The sequence below is a fragment of the Taeniopygia guttata genome, chromosome 11 (genome assembly GCF_048771995.1).
Source record: "Taeniopygia guttata chromosome 11, bTaeGut7.mat, whole genome shotgun sequence".
Lineage (NCBI taxonomy): Eukaryota > Metazoa > Chordata > Aves > Passeriformes > Estrildidae > Taeniopygia > Taeniopygia guttata.
This window is the reverse complement of record NC_133036.1, coordinates 11,938,758-11,961,773: the sequence shown is the minus strand read 5'-3', so window position 1 is coordinate 11,961,773 and position 23,016 is coordinate 11,938,758. Positions and strand designations below refer to the sequence as shown.

The 23,016-nt window shown below is 48.6% G+C and overlaps 1 protein-coding gene across 7 annotated transcripts in view; it reads right to left on the bottom strand.

The window, feature by feature from the left end:
- ZFHX3 (zinc finger homeobox 3) overlaps positions 1-23,016 on the bottom strand; it is a 386,661-nt gene that overhangs the window by 249,548 nt on the left and 114,097 nt on the right. For 2 of the 7 annotated variants that reach the window (XM_072934464.1, XM_072934466.1), the window contains exon 1: positions 4,679-4,883. The exons of 4 other annotated variants lie outside the window; for them this stretch is intronic. The gene's annotated coding sequence lies outside the window, so the exon portion shown is untranslated. Of the gene's footprint in view, positions 1-4,678; positions 4,884-11,678; positions 14,371-23,016 lie in introns of those variants that run through there. One more of the 7 variants, XM_072934463.1, reaches the window with a different exon arrangement.

Genomic DNA, 23,016 nt, shown 5'->3' with positions numbered 1-23,016 from the left:
CAGCTGTGACACCACAAGTCAATGCCAAAAACACTAAATGCTGCTGTCTATAGCACTCCCAGAGCAGAGCTCACTGTTCCCAGACCCTTGTGCCTGAGGTCCTGCTGAACTCCCCACACCGAGACACAGCCATGGGATCAACCCACATGTGCCATCAGCCAGGGTTGGCCACCTCTCCAGCCTCTCTTCTGTCCTGCACATCTCAAGAGTTTTGGAAAACATCACACTTACAATGAAAATCAGGAAATGGTCTCACTTGCTTTTGTATTTATTTCCTAAGTCAGTGTTTTGCCTAACTGGCAGCATGAACAGTCCTTTTTCAAGGAATGGGAGAGCATCCAGGCCTTTTAACATAAAGATGATTCAGAATGATCTCAGGAACCCACACTGACTGTGGTGGCTGTAAAACCCAAATTGGTGAGTTTTATAAAAGAATACTTACAAAACAAGTCTCACAAAGAGCAGTTGTGTTATAATTTTTCATGCCAGGACTAACTCTTCACCTTACAACCATTGCAGTACAAGCCTCAAGTCCATATCTTCATTTTTTCATGGTTTCCCCTCAGGGCCTCTTTAAAGAGCCGGCAGAAGAGTCACTTCCCCGCCGGTGCAGTTGGCACGACTGCAAGTGTACTTAAAGTTTGCGTCCGATCAGGTTATGTGTATTGGATCTGAAACCAGTTAGTCAATTCTTCCCGGTCCCTAAGTGGCGATTTGTGGTAATGTCTACATCAATACTCGCAGAGCTGCGAGCTGCTTTACGTAAAGCAAATGTCTGCAGGATGGAGGGGCTGCTCCAAGGCTGCCGCCTCAACGGAGCTGTGGCGGAGCAGGACCCGCGCGCCCAGCTCGAGTGCCGCCCTGGAAGGTCCATCCTCACCCACCCACAGCCCGGGCACACGCCCTGTGCCAGCCACCGGCCCCTCGGGCTGGCACCTGCCCGGCCCAGCTCCGCTCTGTTCATCCCAAATAGCCCTGATCCCCCCTCCTGCATTTCCTTACCCACTGCGCTCCAGAGGGTGGAGACAGGGCACAAATTAGAAACAGCACAAGGTCAAGAACACAAACCAACCAACAACTCCACACCAAAGCAAAGTGTAACGGAAAATTATAAAGGATAAAAGAAGTTATTGCATGAGAAAATTATGATTAATGAAAAAGCAGGAGATAGCTACTGTTCAAACTACAAGCAACAGAGAACAACTATGAGCAGTAAACAATATTGGATTAGGCTTTTCCAATAACAGCTTTTTTCTTTAGTATTTTTCTCTTTGGTTCCAAACAGAACGCAAACCCTTCGGAGCAATGATTATCTTTGTTTGTGAAATGCACAGCAACAGAAGCTGACCTCTGTGAGCCTCGGGCATCACTGACCTGCACACACTCACAGGTGTGCTGTGTTCTGGGCAGAGCTTCCTCCCAGCGCCATTGCTCTGAGATGCCCACAGACCGTGGGGAAAACACCCAGCTCCCGTCATAACCCCCATCTCCTGCACTGTGCTGCTTCTGCTTTGAATGGAGTAAAAAGGCCATGACTTCCACAGCAGCTACGCAGCAATTTACACCTTGTAAGTCATTTAAATACACTGCCTGAAGTGTAAAATCTGGGAACTGTCAGCAAACCTCAACTTGGCAAAAATCATTGCTATTTATTGCAGTTAAGTGCTTTCTGTATAGCAAGAGCTGGCTCTGATACATTGCATCTCAAACAAAAATATAGAATAAATATCTCACAAGATCGCTTCCACCTGTTTTCCAAGATTTTGCAAAGAAAAACAGCAGAGCACAAACCCTATGGAGCAGCCCTGCCAGTCCACCCCTTTGGAGCACACAAATTCCTACTCTGCACCAGCATGCAACAAGCTCCTATGCTCCAATCTGCCCCAGTATCGAAGATATTACTTCAGACCCTCAGTCACACCATCTAAGACTTAATTTCCAACAAAACGATAAAATCACCAGGAAAAAAATAAACCTCATTTTCCAAACTACAGCAAAGAAGACATTCCCAAATCTACCAAATCTCTGCACCCTCAATTCCTCCACACAGGCAAAGAAGGTTTGAGCAGTGTCATTCAGGGGCTTTGCAAACTACAGCTTGACTTCCTCGTTCTAACAGAGGCAAGAAGACAGTTATTCCGGGAGGAAAGGGAAGGCCAGAAATACTGTGTATTTACACAAATAATTTTCCTTAGAAAGGAACAGTTACTGCCCCTCTTTCTTTGGAAGTTCCCATTGATCTCAGTGGGAGAGCAAGTGAGGCTGAGCAGGACCAGCCCCGAAGGAAGGCTCAAAGAGGAGCAAGGGGAGAGAAGCAGAGGTGCTTGCTCAGGAGCAGGTACCGCAGTACTGCTTCATGGCAGAGACATTTCAGACTGATCTGGCTGCTGCAGGTCTGGAGCCAGCAGTGCTTTGTTACTGCTTTTGGGGTTCACTTCAGTTTTATACTCAATTTCGTCTTCTTTCTAGATCAAATAGCAAATGATTGGCAGGAATCCTGTAAATCTGAAAGGATGCTCGTTTATTTCCCACATTTTTCTCCTACATTTTTAGAGATTAGTGCATGTAATATTTTAATGCTATGGCATTAATTTGCATGAGAGGGAGAGCTCTTATATCTACACACTTACAGTGTGTGTGATCACAATATCCCCGTGATTAGATACAAGGACACATGGTGAAATGCACTTAACACAAGCCTGTGTGGGGCTCAGGGCCAGCTCTACCCAGTGAGATGCAACAGCCAAGTCTGGATTTTTCACCAGAAAAGAAAGTCTGTACTTCTAACAGATCTGGTATTTTCTCTCTGTTCCTGAGAAATAAGTTTGAAGGTCCTTATTCCCTTAGAAATAACTTTAAGATTTGGGGTGTTTTAGGATCAAAAAACGTTAATTTGTTTTAAAGACTTTTTAAACTAAAAAAATTAAATTTCAAACTTTTTTATCTGAGTTGCATTATGGCAGGTTATGTAGTAGATTTATGGGACAGAAAGGGGCTTTATGAAATGCTTAAATACATATTAAAAGAAGAAAAATCATTAAACTGTAATAGTCAAAATAAGGTTAAATCAAATCTAAAGCCCATCTCAGTAATTGTCTTCATGAAGCCTATGCAGGCATCAGTACTTCTGCTAATGACACAGAAAGGAAAAAGACAGAAGAAAAAGTGGGATATATGGAATATTCTGGAACAGAGAAAATAAAGATGTAGTTACTACAAAGGTTACTGTATATTTATTCAGACAAGGCCGGAGTCCATCACTAGGAAGCTTTGAACCTGTGGGATCCTCACCTGTGCTGGACTCCAACAGCCCACACTGTCCTGCCTCCTCATTGCCCTTGGAAAGGAAAGAGCAGTTTTTCTAATTCAGGCCTCCTCTCTACTCAAAAACGTAGGTAGGATTTATTTGAGGAGATTAAATGACCAAAGATTGTCCTGCAGAACTGTAAAACAGGCTGCACACAAAAGGTAAAGGAAACGTTACCCAACAAAATGGTTGAGCACTTCAGAAACATGAGAGAGCACCAATTGTTGTTTGCTTGGGTTTTTTAATGTGTAGAATCCCAGATTGTTAAGGTGGGAAAGGACCTTTAGGATCATGAAGTTCAAACCCAGCAAGACCACCATGTTCACTGTCAAACCCTCAGCTACAAGCAGCTGAATGAATTTGGGCCATTTGTGACTGAAATCACTGGGTTTTGGCACTGCTGGGTTCTCACCTGCTCATAGCTTGGTGATGATCCTGCACTCTGTGAGAAGGGATGGACACCCTTTGGGAAAAGGCCGGAATGCTTCTCCCCACAGCAGTCGCTGCCTGCAACCAAAGAGTTTGGCAAATCACTGGCTCAGATCTGGGCTGATGGGATGAACTTAGTTCCTTCCCAATTTTAGCCCTTCCAGCCATCACTGAACACCTGGGCAAGAACCAAATCACAACCTCTAGTGAGCTTTGACCATCAGAGAGTGAGAGCAGAGTGAAAACCCTGCCAAGACCCTGGCAGGCTCACTCGGTCCTTGTGCCCCTAGAAATGGTGTTGGAGACAACAAGAAAACCCACAAGCTCATCCCCACTGAGTGGGAACGGAAAATGTCTGTCACTTACTCATCCAGAGGTCACGATCATTCTGTTTCCCAAATACCACATTAGAAAAGAGAAAACAAACAAACAAAAAATAATAACTATTCTTTGAGTAAATTCAAGTATGGGCTAAAATTTATTAAAAAAATAATAGGAAGAATTTTGGTTATGGAAATTTCAAGTATCTCTCCCTCCTGATATCCTTTCTGTCTCTGGAATAACGACTCCAATCCTTGCTGGTAACGTTCCTCTCTTTTCACTAGAGATATGACATGGGTCAGCAGCCTGACCTGCACCAGGTCGGTCCCCTCTAGTCACTGGGCAATTCAGCAAAGTATTTGAGCAGGAAAATGCTCTTTTCCCCCTTTTTAAAAATAGTATGACTAAGTCTGTCTGGGAGGTTGCCTACAGGTCATCTCCTTCCACAAAACCAACCCAAAAGTGACAGTGTTCACCGTGAAAAAAGACTGCAATGGTTTAAAAAAAAGAACCAAACAACCAAACCAAAGCAACTTTAAAAAAAATCAAGCCAAAAGAGCGAAATGAAATACCTAAGGGGGACCTGGGCCGAGCAAAGACAAAGCAATGGACTGGACCCACCTGGAGAGCAAAGCCGGGCCGGGCTTTGTGGCAGGAGGAAGGTCCGCTCGGGCGCATGTGGCTGGAGAGCGTCTGCGGCCGCGCCGGAGCCGCGCCGAGCGCTCCACGTCTGCCCACGGCCCCGGCACACTGTGGAGATTGGCTGCCGAGCCTGCCGGGGAGGGGGGACCCACTGCCAGCTGCTGGGGGGATCTGCCTGCCTGGGGAGAGGGGCTTCCAATTTTTTATTGTATTTTTTTATTTTATAAGCTACATACATGGAATGCAAAACCTCCATTTATTCCTTCTGGGTCATATGAGGGAGCCACTGGTGAAGATAATAATATATGAAGCAAGAGAACGAGAGGGAGAAAGAGGGAGGGAGGGGAGGGAAGGAGGGAGGAAGGGAGAGAGAAGCAAAAGGCTTTCTATTATTCGGGACACTGGTGATGCACACTGAGGCAGTTGGAAGATTAAATTAAGTATTATATCTGCTGACCCCATTGCCATGGTTACCGGACAGCGGAAAATATTAATCAAGCCAAGCCTTTTCAGCTGAACATACCAGAAAAAAATGCTAAATATAAATATACATGTACATATTTGCTGCTCTGCCATGCTAATGTGGGCTGCCAGCAACCAAACCACCTGATATCACAGAGATAAACAAATTTAAAATATCCTTGCCGCACAAGAAGGCTGACGTCAGCGTGGGGAGCGCAGCGCGAGGACGGGGCTGCAGCGCTCGCTCACCCTTCAGCCGATGAGAGAGGGAATTTGAATGAGGAATGGCGACATCTTGCTGGGTGCCTGAGCTCAGGAGGCATTTAGGGTTCTCTTCCCAATGGAAGAAAGGGACCGGCGCGAGTCCCAGCCGTGAGGCGGTTCTGCAGTGCAGAGCCCTGGAGTCACGTCCAGACCACACGTCTCCCATGGGGAATGAAAGCAGTTCCCAACTTGGTGTTCACCTTCAAAGCAGGAAGGAGCTCAGAGGAGCCCCCGCTGCAGTGGGCTTTGCCCTCGGGAGGGGCTCTTTGTGGGCAGGTGGCCTGCAGGTGGGACGGACACGAGCCCCACACCGTGACACGGCGGCACCCGAGGGGACACAGCCAGTGCGGCCGGGCTCAGAGCCAGCACGCTGGGCTCTCGGAGGCTGTCCTGGCACTGCTGAAGCCCCAGCCAGGCTGCACCTGCAGCCAAGGCCCTCCACGCCTCACCCAGGGTGGGGGCCGGTCCCTTCGAAGGAATCTCTGCAGGTTTTGGAAGGGGCAAGGCGCGACCAAACCAAACCCAGGTGAATAATAATTTTGATACCGAACTACTACCGTTTTTGAATTCTAATCTTAAACACAGAAATGGGAACAACAAGACAAAATAATCTGTCCTTTTCCATACAGTAAATCATTGGCATAAGTAAAAAGGGAACATAAACTCCTCATTCAGGATGTCCATACAAAGACAGTATTTCCTCCCAGTCACCATCTTCATTTTTGCCTTGTTGCTTGTTTTTGTCGGTATTTTACAGGAACGTTTCATGTGGCTGCTGCTGACTTGCGTAATTTTCCCTGAGGTATTCAAGCCAGCAGAACACTGAGGTGACAACACATCCTTTGTTGTGTCCTACCCGCACATGGAGGTGGTAGAGACGAGAAACAGGAAAAAATTGAAAATAAAGGAATAATAAACCACTAGACACTATGAGAAGACCGAGCATTTTAAAGGAATCTGAAATGGAAGCAAAAAATATTTGTCAAGAGAAGCTGTGGCTGCCCCTGGATCCCTGGCAGTGCCCAAGGCCAGGCTGGACTTTGGGGCTTGGAGCAGCCTGTGACAGTGGAAGGTGTCCCTTCCATGGCAGGGGGTGGGATGGGATGGGCTTTAAGGTCCCTTCCCACCCAAACCATTCTGGGATTCTATGAATATTTTAATTCACGTACTTTATAACAGTTCTGTGGGGCTGGATGTATACCAGTCTTCTCAAAAACTAGCAGCCTGAGCTCACCAATACCAATATACATATAAAATACTGTATAGATTATACAAAACAAATGTTCTGGTTCATTTACAGTTCTGTAAAAGCAGAGCCAAATTTACTGAAAGCATAAACAAGGACATCTATTTCATTTTTAAAATGTTAATGAAGAATGAGATTGTTATTTGTTCTCGGTCTATTTTGTGATTTTAGCCAATAATTCTAGTGATAATTATCAACTGTTTATATTTAGATAAAAGCAGCCCATATGGCAACAGCAGAACAATCTGATGTTTAAATCCTCAGCTACATGTTTTCTATAAATATGATTGAATAACTGTAACAAATTATTTCATCAGTCTAAAAGCAGATACCAATATATAACAACTAAGAAAGCCATTTACACATTATCGGCAAATAATAAATACCTTCCCAAGTACATTTAACACTTAGGAAAAGACAAAAATATAACAATACAAATATTAACCCATAAATGCTTACATTAACGTATCTTAAAATTTACTTCTTCATTTCCATGGACATGCACACAGTATTATGTGGGTTCTTATGGCAATTAAAGGGTCTGTCTAATTTTGCACACAAATGTGCACGATTATGTGATGTGTTTGCACCCAAATCTTACCAAATCTCAAGCCCACTCAAGCTGTCCTGCCCATGTCTCACATTCCAAACCTTACGAACGCCCTGCTGAAGGGAGCTCAGTCCTGGAGCCCTCCTCAGGCTGGAACAACCACGCTAACGCCATTCCCAACGTTACGGAACGCCGGCACACTGGAGAGCGAGGCTGCGGCAAACACTTGCCAGGATTTCTGGGCTCAGGCCCTCAGGCAGGATTGCCGGTTGCAGAGCCCTTTCCCTCCTCACACAAAGGAGCTCCCCAGGCCGGGCAGCCGCGCGGGGCCTGCCCAGCCAGCGCTTCCCGGAGGGAAAATGATTGCGGCACAATGGCCGGCACGGCCAGCTTAGGGCAGCTGTGTCATATAAATTGTCAGCAATGACCATAAGCACTCAGAGAAACAATTTAATTCCTCACTCCCGCCATCATGGGCTGATATATTCTTTCAAGGTCATTACCCAAGGCTAGGAGGGTCGCGTGATTAACGAGTGACACGTCCAACGAGGGCGGCTGTGCCTGAGCAGGCCTTATATTAATTAGACAGAAGTGCTGAAAAATAAACGGTGCCTGGCAAGGAGGGGCCAGACCCACACCTCCACGGCTGTGCACCTCCCCAAACTCTCAGCCACCACCCTGCTCCTTCAACTTGCAGCCACATCCCAACAATCTCGAGCAGGATCCACAAAAGATGCTTCTTTCCTGATTTAAATTACTTGGGCTCCCACCCCAACTTTTTGGGTCTATGCTTTTCTTCCTTCTTGCCATAAGCTACTGACTTACACTGCACAGAAGTACAAGAGACTGCTGTTCATAATTAACTTTGCATTGCCAGAGCAAATCAATAAACAAAAGTCCCAAGGCTTGAAGGTTTGTGCCAGGCACTCAGAGAAACCCAGAGCAGCACCAGAACTGGGCTCAGCAGAAGCAGTAACTGGGCTCCAGAACCCCTGAGCAGGCCAGGCTTTCCAAAGCAGTAATGCACCCTCTGACAAGCCTCTCTCCAGGGCTCTGGGACAGCGAGCCTGCTGTGCCACCCCAAACTCATGTGATGCTACACAACCAGGAGAGACGGCTCTCAGCAAAGACACAGCTCAGGACTATCTAGACTTACTATTCAGAGAAAAGGTCTTTGGACATCACCTCAACCTCAGATCTCTCCCCCAAAAGCCTGGAAATCAGCCTGCTCACTCGAGCCCACAGCACACTGAACTGGGCTTGGTGCAGCTGTTCCAACAGAAAGAGGGAAACCCGCTTCATTTCCACCATGTTGGGGGTGTTGCCAACAGCTCCGTCTGAGCATTATGAGTCAATAGAAAAGCACCTTTGAACAAAGACAGAGTACTCTAGACCTGCCTGAGCAAGATTGACCCAATCCTCCAAGATTCTCAGCACTCACAGCTTCAACTGACCTAAATGAAGCCACCTCAACAGCTCTGCAAGATTACAGTCAAGCATTGTCGATATTCAGCTGTTCCCCACAGCCCTGTGACACCTTCCAGCTGCCCAGGCGCTGGAAACCGGGACTCCTTCTGGTATTTTACCTTACAGTGGTCTCTTCTCCCAGCCCCAGACAAGATTTTGGTGATGCAAATCACTCACCCCTGGCAGCAGCGCCAGGCCTGCAGACAGCTCCGAGAACCTGAGCCCCCCGTGTCCTCCAGGCTGGGACCCTCCAGACTCCTCAGATAAATCCTCCTCACCCCAGCAGTGCCTCACAGCATTCCTGAGGCAGAAGAACCCCCACGACTCCATTCCTGTAACATGTTCCCAGCCCTTGGTGCCTCTGCCCAGAGTGGGGAGCCAGACCCGTCCCCACCCGCCATAGGTGACCCCGCTCTCTGCTAGTCACCATCAATTAACTCATTAACTCACCACAGCTGATTTTTTCATAGCCTGCACTTTCTATGCTCAATATACTATGACAAAAAGGAGTCCTAAGTAGAAGTTAAATCTGAGCAATTTTTTAGGGTGTCACTGGCCTAATGACACCCAGTGGCTTTCCCATGTTCACTACACAGATGCAAAATACAGCAGGGAAGAAAAGCAAAACTCTGCCCTAACCACTAACTTTTAATCATCACCTGCTTATTGTAATCCACCATCAAGGATTCCAAGGCATTTCCCTGGGAATGTCTGTTGGAAAAGAGCCAACACCTGAGAAAGGGAATTGAGACAAAAAGTCAAACACCTGTGGCGAGGTTCTTAATGAGACTCAAAACATAATTCGTTTTTTAATCCAAAGTTCCACCTTATTTTCCAGCAGCATTCAGGCCGATTCCAGTCTTCCTCCTGAAAAAACGATTAAGAAATCCCCCAGTTTACACTTTAGCCCAGCTCCCCCCACTTGTGTCACAGCAGGGGCACGGGTGGATCAGCAGCTCCGGGAGCACTGCTGGGTGTGGGGCCAGAGGTGCTCGGCTCTGGGGGCAGCTCTACAACGAACACCAGCCAATATTAGCGCAGGTGAAATCCAGCCAACAAATTATTACACAGAATATGTATCTGCAATGAATGACAACTATCACGGAAGTGGGTTACTACAGAAATAAGAACTAAACATTTCCCAGGACCCTGGGCTCTGCACTGCTGCTCATCACCAGGTGCAAGGGGTCTCTCCTTCCCTCTCTGCCTTCACGCTCCCAAGCTCGGGGCAGCCCCAGGCGTCCACGGGTCACCTGTCAAAGGTGGAGCCTCCACGGCACCCCTGCCCTGCAGGGAAAGGGTGGCAAGAGCAGGATCAGTGCCTGTGCAGGGAAGGCACACACACTGGTACACAGGTACACAGGTAACACACACAGGTACACAGGTACACACACAGCTAACACACATGTACACAGGTACACACACAGGTACACAGGTAACACACATGGACACATGTAACACACAGTAGCACATGTAACACATGTAACACACACATGTACACAAATACACACACAGGTAACACACATGTACACATGTACACACAGGTACACAGGTAACACATGTACACATGTACACAGGTTACACATATACACAGGTACGAAGGTAACACAGATGTACACAGGTACACACACAAGTAACACACATGTTCACATGTAACACACAGGTAACACACATGTACACAGGTAATGCACATACACAAGTACGTATGTCACACACACACACACACACACACACACAGGTAACACACACAGGTGCACACTCACATGTACACACGTAACACACACGCACACAGGTACACAAGGGCACACACATGGCAACCAAGACCCTCTGCACACCTGAACAACAGCCAAACGCTGCGCTACCCTGGGCCTGGCAGCCTTTCCCACCGCAAGGAGTGCCCGTGCTTTTGGAGGCACAAAAGCACCCTCCAGGCTTTCACAATGGCCTTTTCCACCTCCCCAAGAGTGACCACTAGGAATTTCAGTTGATTTTTTTTTTTTTTTTGGCATTTCTGTAACTAAATTTTGGTTTACCTAGAAACGAGAAAACTGAAAAGAAAGAAAACATAAAAAGGCTACGTTAGCCCTAGAACCTTTTTATGACATAGGGTTATGACTTGGAGCTGGTTACACTGTTTGATACTTCCCTACTCTTAAATTGCTGCATTTTTGGCCCTTCCTCATAAGACTTGTCTTCATGTCCATAAATTGCACCGCCTTGGAAATCTAGTGGGAAGAACTGAGGTTAAATCCCTCTCTCTCCTCAATTTCTGTCCTCCATCGCCGACATCAGGTTGGATGCAGCATGAGTTATGGCGGAGGCAGAGCAGGATTTCCAAGAGCTGCACAGCCCGAGCAGTGAGTGCACTGTGTGGGGGGGTACAGATGTGACCCCCAGATGTGGTGCAGCTCCCACCAGTGCCAGCACAGCCTGCAAGCACAGCTCACGCACACGGAGCCACTCCACACGCTCACGCATGATCCTGCAGCATCCCAACACACCAGCACGGGCTGGGATTCATTCCACTGAAGCTCTGCAGACACATTCCCTGCAAAGCTCGGGACAGCCATTTGAGCAGTGGTTTTTCAGCACCAGCACCATCACCACGAGCAACATTCCCTGGCCTTACACCACACAAAGGCCAACATTAATGAGAGAGGCCAGGAAAGAAATATTCCTCCCTTCCCGTTCCAGTCCTTCCCTCCCAGTAACACCCCAATTTCCTGCACACCTGGGAAATGGGAACGGCACTGGGCACACAAGGTGGGCAGTTCAGGTGGAAAGCTGACTCTCTCGGGCTATTTTTAATGTCTTCCCCGTGTATCCATTTATGTTACAGATATTTAAGTGCGTGTGAGTTTATGTGTTAACGCCTGCTCACATGCAGGATACAAATACACAGCACGGTTAGGCAAATACATGGAAATACAGACAGAATCCAATTCCTCTGGCAGACCACACAAAGGCTAAGAAATGAAAAATGCACTCACGCCCTCTGACACCCTGGCCGAGTGCACCGCGAGAGCTCTGGTGGTGGGGACTGAAGGCTGGCTGCTGGCTCCCTCTCTCTCCCTCTCCCTTTTCTGCTAAGGAGACACTTTGAGCGCCGGGATTGCTCACAATCTGGCTCTGTGATCCACATGCAGGACTGGTAATATGCCTGCTATTTCCCTCTCTCTCCCCCATCAAACCTCCCCCCCATCGCTCTTGTTCTCATGTTCAGTGGTTATTTTAGCTTAATGCGGTGACATCACAGCTCACTCAGTGAGTAAAGCCCCGGCTGTGAATACAGAGCGGCTCCACTGATCACCTCCCAACGATGGGATTTAGTCAGCTTTGGTATTTAGTGCTCGTCCCCAAGCAGAGGATGCTCTGTCCTGGCGAAGCTCCGCGTGGGTTTCGCGGCGGTTGGCACAGCCCTGCTGCAGCGGGGGACGGCGACGTGTCTCACAGCCTGGACTGGGACTGAAACCTGGGACAGACACTTTAAATAAGCTCCCTCCCTCATTTTTGAATAGCACAGGAGAGCAGCTGGACACCTGTCTGTTGCAGTCCCCTACATCTGGGGGAGGGGGTGTATGCACAGGCTGGAAGGCTGGAAGGAGGTGGTTCTTAGGTGGGGGGAGAGATGGAGAGCTGGAAGGCATCTCATTTCTCAGCATCACTGAGGAGTTAAACCTCCACCTTGCATTAAAATGAAAATACTCTGTGAATTTTTAAAGCTGAACCCCTCTACAACTCATCATCTCCCCGTAATTCTTCCACCCCATAATATCCGATCTGCAATAGTCTCAACAGCGCTCATGATTCTGTTCCATGTTCTTCTAAAATAGGAAACAAAGAAACAGCACATGATATTAGAAAACTTCACAGCAGAACAGATAAGATGCAGGAAGAGAATAATGCAGTCAAATAAGCTTTCCATTATTAACAACCGTGCCCCGAGGTCTACGGGCATAGTCCCAAAACCTAAATTATCTTAAATCATGAGGTTACCAATAAAGACAGCTCGGGACAGCAGAAGGGGTCTGTGATTTCAGGGGGTTTGCAGACCACATATATATGATTAACATTTCTGTGCTACGGTTTATTACTTCATTATAATATTTTCCATCACAAATGAATAGGTAAAACACCTGGCTATTAAATATAAACCTATCCCTCAGGATGATCAGATTATCACTTGAATTTAAAATCTTTCTGAATTTTTAATAACGCATAACAAATAAGATTATTTATGCACTTTCTTGGCTTTGCTTGCAGGGCCCATGGTGACGTGCAGCCGTCTCTCCTGAACTCCAGGTTGCGGGGGGCACGCTCCCGGCTCCCCTCTGCACTGCTGCAGCGGCTGTGCCCCGGTGCCCGCAGCCCGGGGGATGGAGCCCGGGGAGGCTGCGGCACGGCCCGGCCCTCCCTGCCGAGCCCCGCCGAGCCGCGGCGGCGGCCGAGGGATCGGGCAGCCGATGGAAAGTCAAGTGGAGGCCTGGCTGTCTGAAACCTCTTCAATAGATCTGTAGTCTGGACTTGAACCCTGCCCTCTCACCTCGGGGTCCCATATTTCTTCCCCCACCCCCGCGCCGGCTGCGGCGAGGGGCCGCGAGTGACCCCGGCCCCGCCGCCGGCGAGGGGGGAGCAGCGAGGGGGGAGCAGGGTCCCCGACTTCCTCACGGCTAATTAAGGGACTGCTTGCGAGGTTGCACGGGCGAAAGACAATTGGGCCTAATGAAGCATCGATCGGCCGGCGCGGGCAGCCCGGCGCTGCCATCCAGGCCGGCACGGCGGCCGCGGAGAGCCCCCGGCCGGGGCAGCATCCCGCACCGCGGCCCGCGGAGAGCTCCTGGCCGGGGGAACATCCCGCACCGCGGCCCGCGGAGAGCCCCCGGCCGGGGCAGCATCCCGCACCGCGGCCCTGCCCGGGGGAACATCCCGCACCGCCGCCGCCCGAGCCACCTGAGGGCCGGCCCGGCGCGGGACCCGCACCAGCGGGACAGTCCCGCTCATCAGAGAGCAAAGTGCCTCGTGGCGGGGTTTGTTTGTTTGTTTGTTTGTTTGTTTCTCTTTGGGATGAACCTTGCTCATCGCTCCCATTCTAACCTCGCCAATCAGCGCCGGCGGGGCTGGATGCATGAGGTCAGTTATGGAGATGCAGGAAATTACTGGGGATTGGCAGGGCTGGTTTTGTCAATTTGTAAGCAAAACCCTGTGTTATTGCCGGGTTTTCATCTTTTCATCACTGTCAGCCTGTGCTGGCACTTGAGAACTAAAAGCAAAATTGTCTCAAAGGCTGCTGGAAAATTAATGGTGGAGGATTAAAAATATTTTTGTGTAAAATAAAAATAGGAAGCAGGTACTTACATTAAAAAAATAAAGCAAATTAAGCCCCCTGGAAGTGCTGACACATCCAGCTCGCCGCTCGCCCTACCCAGGCATCTGCTCCCCGGCTCCGAAGCCAAGCAGCCCGGCAGCACCGCGTTCCTGGGCTCCCCAGTCTGCCCTCGCCTCACCCGGCCCCTTTCTTCTGGGCCAAATGTTTGCATTTGTAGGACATCTGAATGGTAATAAAAGGGCCAGGAAATGATAGTTGTGCCAAGTAAATTGGGGTGAATGCTGGGGGAGGGGAGGCCGGATCGATTGTGAAACAACTTGCGCATTATCCGGGAAGGATTTGCTCACGGTCCTGCGCTGCTCCGCGTACGAGAGGCCCCGCACTCAACAATAGCGTGTCCCCTTAGAGCAGGAAACACAAAGGGAATTTGCTCTGATTCAATCCACACAGTGAGGCCCCTCTGGGGCTAAAGAGGGTCACTTTTACCCTGGCTAAAAATAAAGAAAAAGATTTTTTTTTTCCCCCTCACTCACACACACACACACACACACACACACACACACACACACACACACACACACACACACACACACACGATCCAGCTGGGGAAAGCAGCCCACCTCCACTCAACCAGATGCTTAAAAATCATGAGCTGACTCTCTCATTTTTTCTATTTAGACTTTAGAATTTATCAGAATTTACTTTAAAAAATTTTAAACAAGTAGAACGTGATCAAAGAGCAGCAAAACGGCCTCTTCCTTTTATTCAATTTCCTTGTCTAACAAGTGCTTTACCCGGGGACTGCTGCAGCACCAGCCCCTAATAACAAAGGAGGTGACACTGTGAGGGCACAGAACTGTAAACTGAATTTTGAAAGCCACTCGAGAGCCCGGATATCAAGGTTGTGCTGTATTCAGATATATTTGTTTTCTAACACTTTGCTTTTCTTATTCTTCTTCTAATCCCAAATTCCTCCATCAAGCACAGGTCAGTAACGATGCAGCAGTTGTGTGCAGCACCTGCTGAAATTATACACAACAACAAGTTTTCCCTAAAAATCGCTAAAATGTAGCTCAGCAGATTGTATCTGCGTTCATTTGGCAGAACAACAAGATATGGGTGAGGACAAACTCGGCATAAAGCAGCCCCGAGCCCCCTGAGTTGGTGGAGCTCAGCCCAAACAATGGCCGCTTCCCATTCACCTTTCCCCGGCTTTTCAAAAGAACATCCCAGAAACACAAAGCAGCAGCGGGAAATGGCAATTTTATGAATCCTAATCAATCAAAGGGCTTATTAACTCAATGTGAAGCCAGATTAAAATCTTTAATTATAAATCGTGCTAAAAGGAAAAACAAAATGTACTTATGGTACATTGAAAATTCCGGATATTAACATAGTTGCCATTATCTCTCGCAATATTAAATTTCCCCTCCCTGCCCTGCAACATGCTCACCTTTTTCTGTTCCTAAAGAACAGAACTGCGGAGCAAACTCATTTTTCTCCTTCCCAGCCTTATTAAAATGATTCCTGCTCCCCGCGGCCGGGGCTTGGCGGCGGCGGGGCTGCGGGAAGCCCCATCCCGAGGGAGCGGGTGTTTGTGGCTGGGCCGGGGGCGGCTGCAGATGAGTTTTTGGGCCGCAGGGCGGTGCGGGGCGCTTGCGGTGCCGGCGGGGAGCGGCCGCGGGGCTGCACCGGGAGCGAGCCCGGAGAGGCCTCGGCTGCGGGGCCACGGCCGCTCCGCCACCGGGAAACGACCGCGGCAACGCGATCCCGGCTGCACGGCTGGGGAGGGACGGCAGGCAGCGAGCGCATGTTTTATTTATTTGCTCGAAGTCACGGTCATCCCATTGTGTCCCTGTCCGCGGCGGCCCCCGGCCCACGAGGGCAGCGCCTGTCGCAGAGGGGCAGAGGGGCACAGCCACACACGGGTTTGCAAGGGAAAAAAGGGAAAGGGAAAGGGAAAGGGAAAGGGAAAGGGAAAGGGAAAGGGAAAGGGAAAGGGAAAGGGGGAAGGAAAGGGCAAAGGGGAAAGGGAAAGGGAAAGGGAAAGGGAAAGGGAAAGGGAAAGGGAAAGGGAAAGGGAAAGGGAAAGGGAAAGGGACTGGGAAAGGGAAAGGGAAAGGGAAAGGGAAAGGGAAAGGGAAAGGGCTGCCCTCCCTTTGGGTACCAGCAGTGCCAAGCCAGGCTCTGCCCCTGTGCTGAGCACGATGTCCCTGCGCTGCCTTTCCAGCAGGTTCCCTCGCACCCGGCCTCGTGCCCATCCCCTCCATGGTGGTGCGTTTGGAATTAAGGATTCTTTTCCTCCCTGCAAAATCAGTTTTTCAAAGGAGACTGGTATTTCTTTTAGAAAAAGATCCTACAGGACCCGCTCAGATTGTGATTCTAGGTCATGTTTTACACAGAATTCCTATTTTCCTTTCTCTTGATGCACTCCTTCCCTGGGATTTATTCCTGAAGGACTCCCCAAAGGAAAAGCACCTTTGCTGAATTGAGATTTTTCAAATTTGCTGTCACTTTTGGAACTATAATTGAAATCCCAAATCGTGTTTCCCTTCTGTAGAACTTCAGAAAACACAGCTGGTAAATTTGAAATACAGTTTTAGCTTGAAAAAATGGGAGCTTAATTTTATATTTTACAAATGACTGGTTGTCTCCAAAACGTTCACAGAAGGGGATTTCACATCTCAGGGAAGGGACTCACTCTCTCTGCCCTGTAGTTGCTGTCTGAGAGTTCTGCACCGTGTCCTGAGTTTCCTCTGCTGCTCCCAGAGCTGTGATTCCCTGTCCAGCTATTCCCAAACCCACCCAGCAGGGTTGTGTCCCACCCCACTCCTCGGGCAGGTAAATCATTCTTCCTGCTGCTTTCCTAAGCAGGAACACACCTGTCTGCAAATCCTGCCCAGCAACACGAACGGAAGCGCCTGAGGGCACGGAAAAGGGCATTTTCAGTCCAGACTTCATCTGGGAGTGACCCTTTCTGTGCCCGGCGGGCGCTGCGGTGGCCTGGGCTGCTCCCCCCGGCTGATTCCCTCTGCACTCGTGTTCCTGCACTGAGCGTTCCTGCCCTGGCCTGTGCCCCGGGCAAGGAGCTCTCGGCGGGTTCAGCAGGATTGTCCCCGGGTCACTGCCAGGGCTGAGGTGCCCAGTGCCCCTGGGACCCCCGGGCCCACCCCAGGCTCCCATCCTGCCCTCTCAGCCCCTGCCTTTCAGGAAATTCAGAAAAGATCCTTTGTGTCCAACTCGGGTTTCATTGCATTGCTTTTAAATTTGTTCAGCTTGACTTTTGACACATCAGAGGCTTAAGCCTTCTTTAAGTACAACAATATAATAAATATTTGTGTTGCCAAAGGAAAAGTGGATCCGTTGTTAGTGTTAGGGAAAGCAGGATCTCTTTCTCATTCGTTTGGTATAAATAATTCACACAACTATGTGCATTTTATAAACATCATCTTTAGGAAACTGATACTATCAAACATTTTCAAGACAACACTCAGCAGCATATAAATATGCACAAAGTATTTACTACAGCGGATCTGAAACTAAACAAAAAAATTGTTAATGAAAGCAGAAAAATAACGATATTTTATGTAAATAATTATGTTAATACAAAGTGTTTTCAGACTTATTTATACAAATTAGTCATCTGAATGACAAAAAGCTTTGACAAACTACAAACACCTATCAAAAATCATATTATTTGGCTCATTTTCCTCGCAATTTCCATCTTTAGCTTGCCTTGGAAAAGCAGATTTAGAGCCTCCCCTGCTCTCTGTCAGTACAGCAGGAACAAACCCATCCAAAGGCATTTTCCTTACTTAGATATTAAAAATAAATGGTTTTGTGGTTTTTCCTTCAAAATATTTGAAGAAATCGTGCTCTTTTAAAAATGAAAAAATTAAACGGTAGAAGTCTATTTTAATACACAATTATTTCCCCAAAAATATTCACGTGCAGCATGTTTGGTTCAATTAGGAAAAAAACCAAAACGTATTTTCAGGTAACAATTTGATATGCAGAAAACATCTCTCTATTTTCCAACAGAAAGCACTTTAAAATCATCTGGGAAAGAAACTATATATTTAAGATGAATATGAAAAACCCTGTGCACAAACCACCCAAAGCTCCACAGCTGCATTTTTTGCACTTTTTGTTAGCAATATAATTTTAGGATTCAAGCATTTCCCGGCTTGTCGATGGAATGGGATTTTCTTGCATTGTTAGAAATTACAGTTTGGAATAAAACTTAGCGATGAATTCACACCCTGCAGTTCCCCCCAGCTCTGCTCGGGGCCTGTGGCTGCGGGGGCCGCGGTGCCGTTCCCGCAGATTCCCGCAGAATGCCCACGGAATGCCCGCAGAATCCCCGCAGATTCCCCGCAGGTTCCCGCAGAATCCCCGCAGAATTCCCGCAGGTTCCCGCAGATTCCCCGCGCCCAGCCGCCGCCGTGCCGCGGGTGCTCGGCGGGCCGGGGCGGGCTGCAGCGGCGGCGCGGCCGTTCCGAGCCATTTGCCGAGCATTACCCGGGCCGGGCCGGGCCGGGCATCGATCGGCCCCTCCCGCCCGGGGCCGCGCTCGGGGCAGCTCCCCCCGGAGCCCTCGGCCGGGGAGCCTCTATTGAGTCGTGATCCGAGCGGCTGCTCATTGAGGGAAACGGCTATTGGCGTCCCCATCAGCCGGAGACACCCCGCGTGAGCTTAAACAAGTCCGCTCGCTTAATGGCAGGCCCCCGGGGACACGCTCAGCCCCTCCGCTGACCATTAGACCCCTTGATGGAGTGGACAATAAACCCGACAGGACAGGCTGGACGCCGCTCTCGAGCGCGTCTGCGCCGACGGCACGAGGGGACTGTTCTCTGCTGCTGCCCACGGTCTGCCCGTGTGCCACCTCCACTCCCTGCTCCTCTCCCTGCCCTCGGCCCCTGCTCCATCCCTGCCCACGGTCCCTGCTCCATCCCTGCCCTCGGTCCTTGCTCCATCCCTGCCCTCGGTCCCTGCTCCATCCCTGCCCTCGGTCCCTGCTCCATCCCTGCCCTCAGTCCATCCTCCATCCCTGCCCTCGGTCCCTGTTCCACTCCGTGCCCTCCATCCCTGCTCCATCCCTGCCCTCGGTCCCTGCTCCATCCCTGCCCTCGGTCCCTGCTCCATCCCTGCCCTCCAGAGCCCACCGCGAGCAGCCCGTGCTGTCCCTGTCACGGCAGGCACTGCCCACACCTCCAGCAGGTACACGGGGACACCAGAGCCTTCAAAGGCGACTGGGGCGCGTCCCCTAGAAACACCCAGCCAGCATGCCAGGGCAGGTTATTTCACACCATGTTCTTAGAAAAAAAAATAATCAAAAATAATCAAAATGGAAAAATAACAAAATACACCACTTTTCCTGATCCAGAGGGAAAAAAAAAAAAAAAAAAAAAGTTACCAGAAAAGTCAACCTTAGCTGTTTTCTGATAAAGTACTGATAATTACATATATATTATTTAAAGAAATTATATCTATTTGTTGTTGTTGCATATTTACTTTTTTAAGTTTTTGCCAGTAAAAAGGGCCCTGGGTTTGACAGCAAATTTTCTGGTATTTGGAAGCTTTTACCCCAATTTTAAGACTTTATCTCTTTTTCTCTAGAGAATTAAATGATACTGCATTAAACCAGAAAATTATATAGAATTTTAAACAGTCCACACAAGTGGGGAACTGACAGGTTATTAAACAGCTCTACTGGAAACTTCCTCCTAAAAATTTAGGGGTTTACAAATAATATAGGAGTATATCTGTACTTATATATATGAGCATACATATGCAGCAACTTTACAATAGCTAAATAATTTGTCTAAAATTAATTTAAATAGAACCTACTACTTACTATTAAATACTTTATCAATAAAAGAAATCAAACACAGAGATTTTCTTTTAACCTAATAGTCAACAAAAAACAACACAGCCAAATAGTATGTAAGTATAATCCAGATTATTCCAATCTGATTTGTATTTTCAGTTCAACCTTTAAAAGCTTTTAACAAAAGAAACATCCTTTTTGGCATAATGCATTGTCTAAGCTGCAGAACGTGCTCAGATTTCAAGACATATTTATAAAAAGCCATTGAAAAAGCCTCAACAATTTTGTGACACGTTTCTGACTAACTCAGTTAATGCTGCGTTCGGATGAATCCAACAACAAGCGGGTTTTTTCTGCCCCCACGTAACGGCTTTGGCTCAATGAGTTGAAATTTTTAATATATATATATATTTATGCATTTTTATATAGTTTATAATTTTTCATTGTGATTAAAATAATACATAAAAATGAAGAAGAATGCGAACTTTTGTTTTTCCCTGAAGGACCCGTTACTCTAACATCCTAGGAACAGTCCGGAATCCTCCGGCAGTGCATGCTGCTGGGCCCGAGGGCACGTGGGCTCTAGGTAAGGAACGATTTAGTTCATCGGAAGGCGAAAAGAACGAACGGAGCAGCGGAAAAGAAGCAGTCCTGCTTGCAGAAAGCTTCTCCCCAGTTAGCCAGGGACGAGAGCGGTACCAGCGCAGCGGCGCCGTGCCCGCGGCCTGGCCTCCAGCCCCGCTCTGCGCCCCGCTCCCCGGTGTCCTCCCCGCATTTCCGTCCAGGCAGCTGCACAGGGATGGCTGCACCCGTCAATGGCCACATCCAGTACTTAGGAATACAGCCGATGTGCGTTTTCTATGGATATTTCACTGAGGAGGAGCAGAGCAGGCCTCTTGAAACGAGCCACACAGAAGCTCTGCACTGGCACTCCGGTGCCTTCCCCTGCCAGAGGTCCTGTGGAATTCCCGACTCTGCGTCATTCCCTCAGCTCAAGCCTTCTTCCTGAAGCCCTTCCTGCCCTGGAGCGGCCCGAGGGCACCGAGAGGCGTCACAGTGCCCAGAAGGGTGGCTGTGGAAGGTGCCCCCTCCCGCAGGACCCTCTCCGTGCCCTGCTCCAGCCCTGGGGATGCTGCCCCTGCAGAGGCACCCGAGCCGTGGGAGCAGCAGCAGCAGGAAGGGGTCCGAACCAATGCCACCATTGTGTGGGATCAGGGAATGCCAGGGGCAGGCCAGGGGCTGTGGGCACGCTGAGGCTGCGGAGAAGGCAGCGGAGGTCCTGCTGCCCGCCTGGCAGAGCGGTGCCCGGCCCGGGGCCGTTCTGGCTGCACACCCCAGCGCAGCATTCGCACGCTCCTGAGCCTGAGCCCACGCACGCTGAAGCCACCCCTGTATGTGCACAGAGCCCCGTCACACTGCCACAGGGAGCAGCAGGAAACTCCAAACTTCACCAGACATAACGGACCTTTGCCCCCGAACCTACACAGCAATTACATTCCAACAATCACCGAGATCTCCCTGTGACAGTCAGTTTATACGCTAGAAAACAGCTACAACCTGGGGAAAAGATACTGTGAAAACAGAAGGGTTTAAAAAAATATTTCAAGCCACTTCATTTAGAAGGAGCACAAAGGAAAGATGGTTCTAAGTACATAACAAAACCCCAAAGGTTGCATCCACACGATCTCAATTTCCGTGTCCACCTGACTGTTAAGGCCGTCCCTGCACAGCAGAGCTGGGCCCTGTGAAACACTCTCCAGCCAGTGCTGCTCTGTGCACCTGCCTCACACACGTTACCCGTGTGCCACACGGGTGGGAATCCCACTGGGGTTCTGTGGGAATCTCTACACTGTTCACGCTTCAAAGGATTCTTTTTCCCCCCTTTCCTATCTTTGCATGTGGTGTCTAAAATCCTATGTGACAACTCCATTGTTTTTAATTGTAAATTTCCTTAAACACCATAAACTTGTTTGTTCCTTTCTCATTTTATCTTTTGCAAATCACCTGTGTGTTCCTCTGTTCTGATTTTCGCCAGACACTTCTGTGCTAACCAGCAAGGTCACTGCAGAACTTGTATTGATTTTCCTCCCAAATATCCAAGTGTACAAGTACAGATTTTACCAGGGGTTCAGAAGTCATCCCTGAGAGCCAACATAAACACCACCTGATACAGTGTGGAGCTCTCGGAACCTGGAGTCAGAAAGGGACTCATGCAGGCTCTCCTGGAATAAAAAGGGCTGACCTTTTTTTGGGTGAGTGGGGACTGTGGCTGAGACCCAACCCCGGGCACTGGGGCACAGACCGGGAGTGCCACCACGGTACCACCGTGTCATTTATCCCACGCTGTGTTCAAATACAAAATATTTTGCGTGGTTGATTGATCGTAACTTTCAAACACACCTTCCACTATTTCAACCCAGAGAGATTCCCTGTCCTTACTTTGAAATATATCCAGTGTAAATTTTCCAAACTTATCAGCCCAAACTGGAATCATTTCCCAACCACAATAAATACCTGCCATCTCCCTCCATTGCTGGGAGTCCATGGGGCTGAGCCTGGCCTGACCCCGCTTCTGTTCCCCACAGAGTTTAAACACCAGGCCTGGAGCTCACCAGAAGAATGCCCGACTTGGGCAGGAATTTAATATTGGTAACTTCTTTTATTTCCTCCTGAGAATGACCGATCCTCCAAAGGCCAGGTAAGGACCAGCTCTCCCTCTGAGACCACAAGTGACATAAATTCACAGGTAAAACCAGGTTTTCTTTTTTTCTTAGCTTGGTCACCACTAGTTACTGAGACATTTAAATCAGGATTACTAGGAAAAGCCCAAACAACCAGCATAGATGGCAAGAAAAAGGGATCAATGCGGGACTGTACCTCAGACACACATTTATAAGAAGCCAACTTTGCATTGTTGTACCAGATGCAGTCCCAGGGAAAAATGTATGCAGGCAACAGGGAGTTAAGTAAATAATTTTTTTCTTTTCTTTGTCGATGTGTTTAGTTCTCTTCCTGCCAAGACTCATTTCACTCTGCTATCTAGTGAGAGACACATATGGTGCAGTGAAATTGCCATCCAAGAAAGCATGTCCCAGCCTGTTGAGACATCATCAAATAAGATTAAAGCAAAGTAAAAATAAAAAGATAGAACGATTTTTTTTTCTTTTTCTTG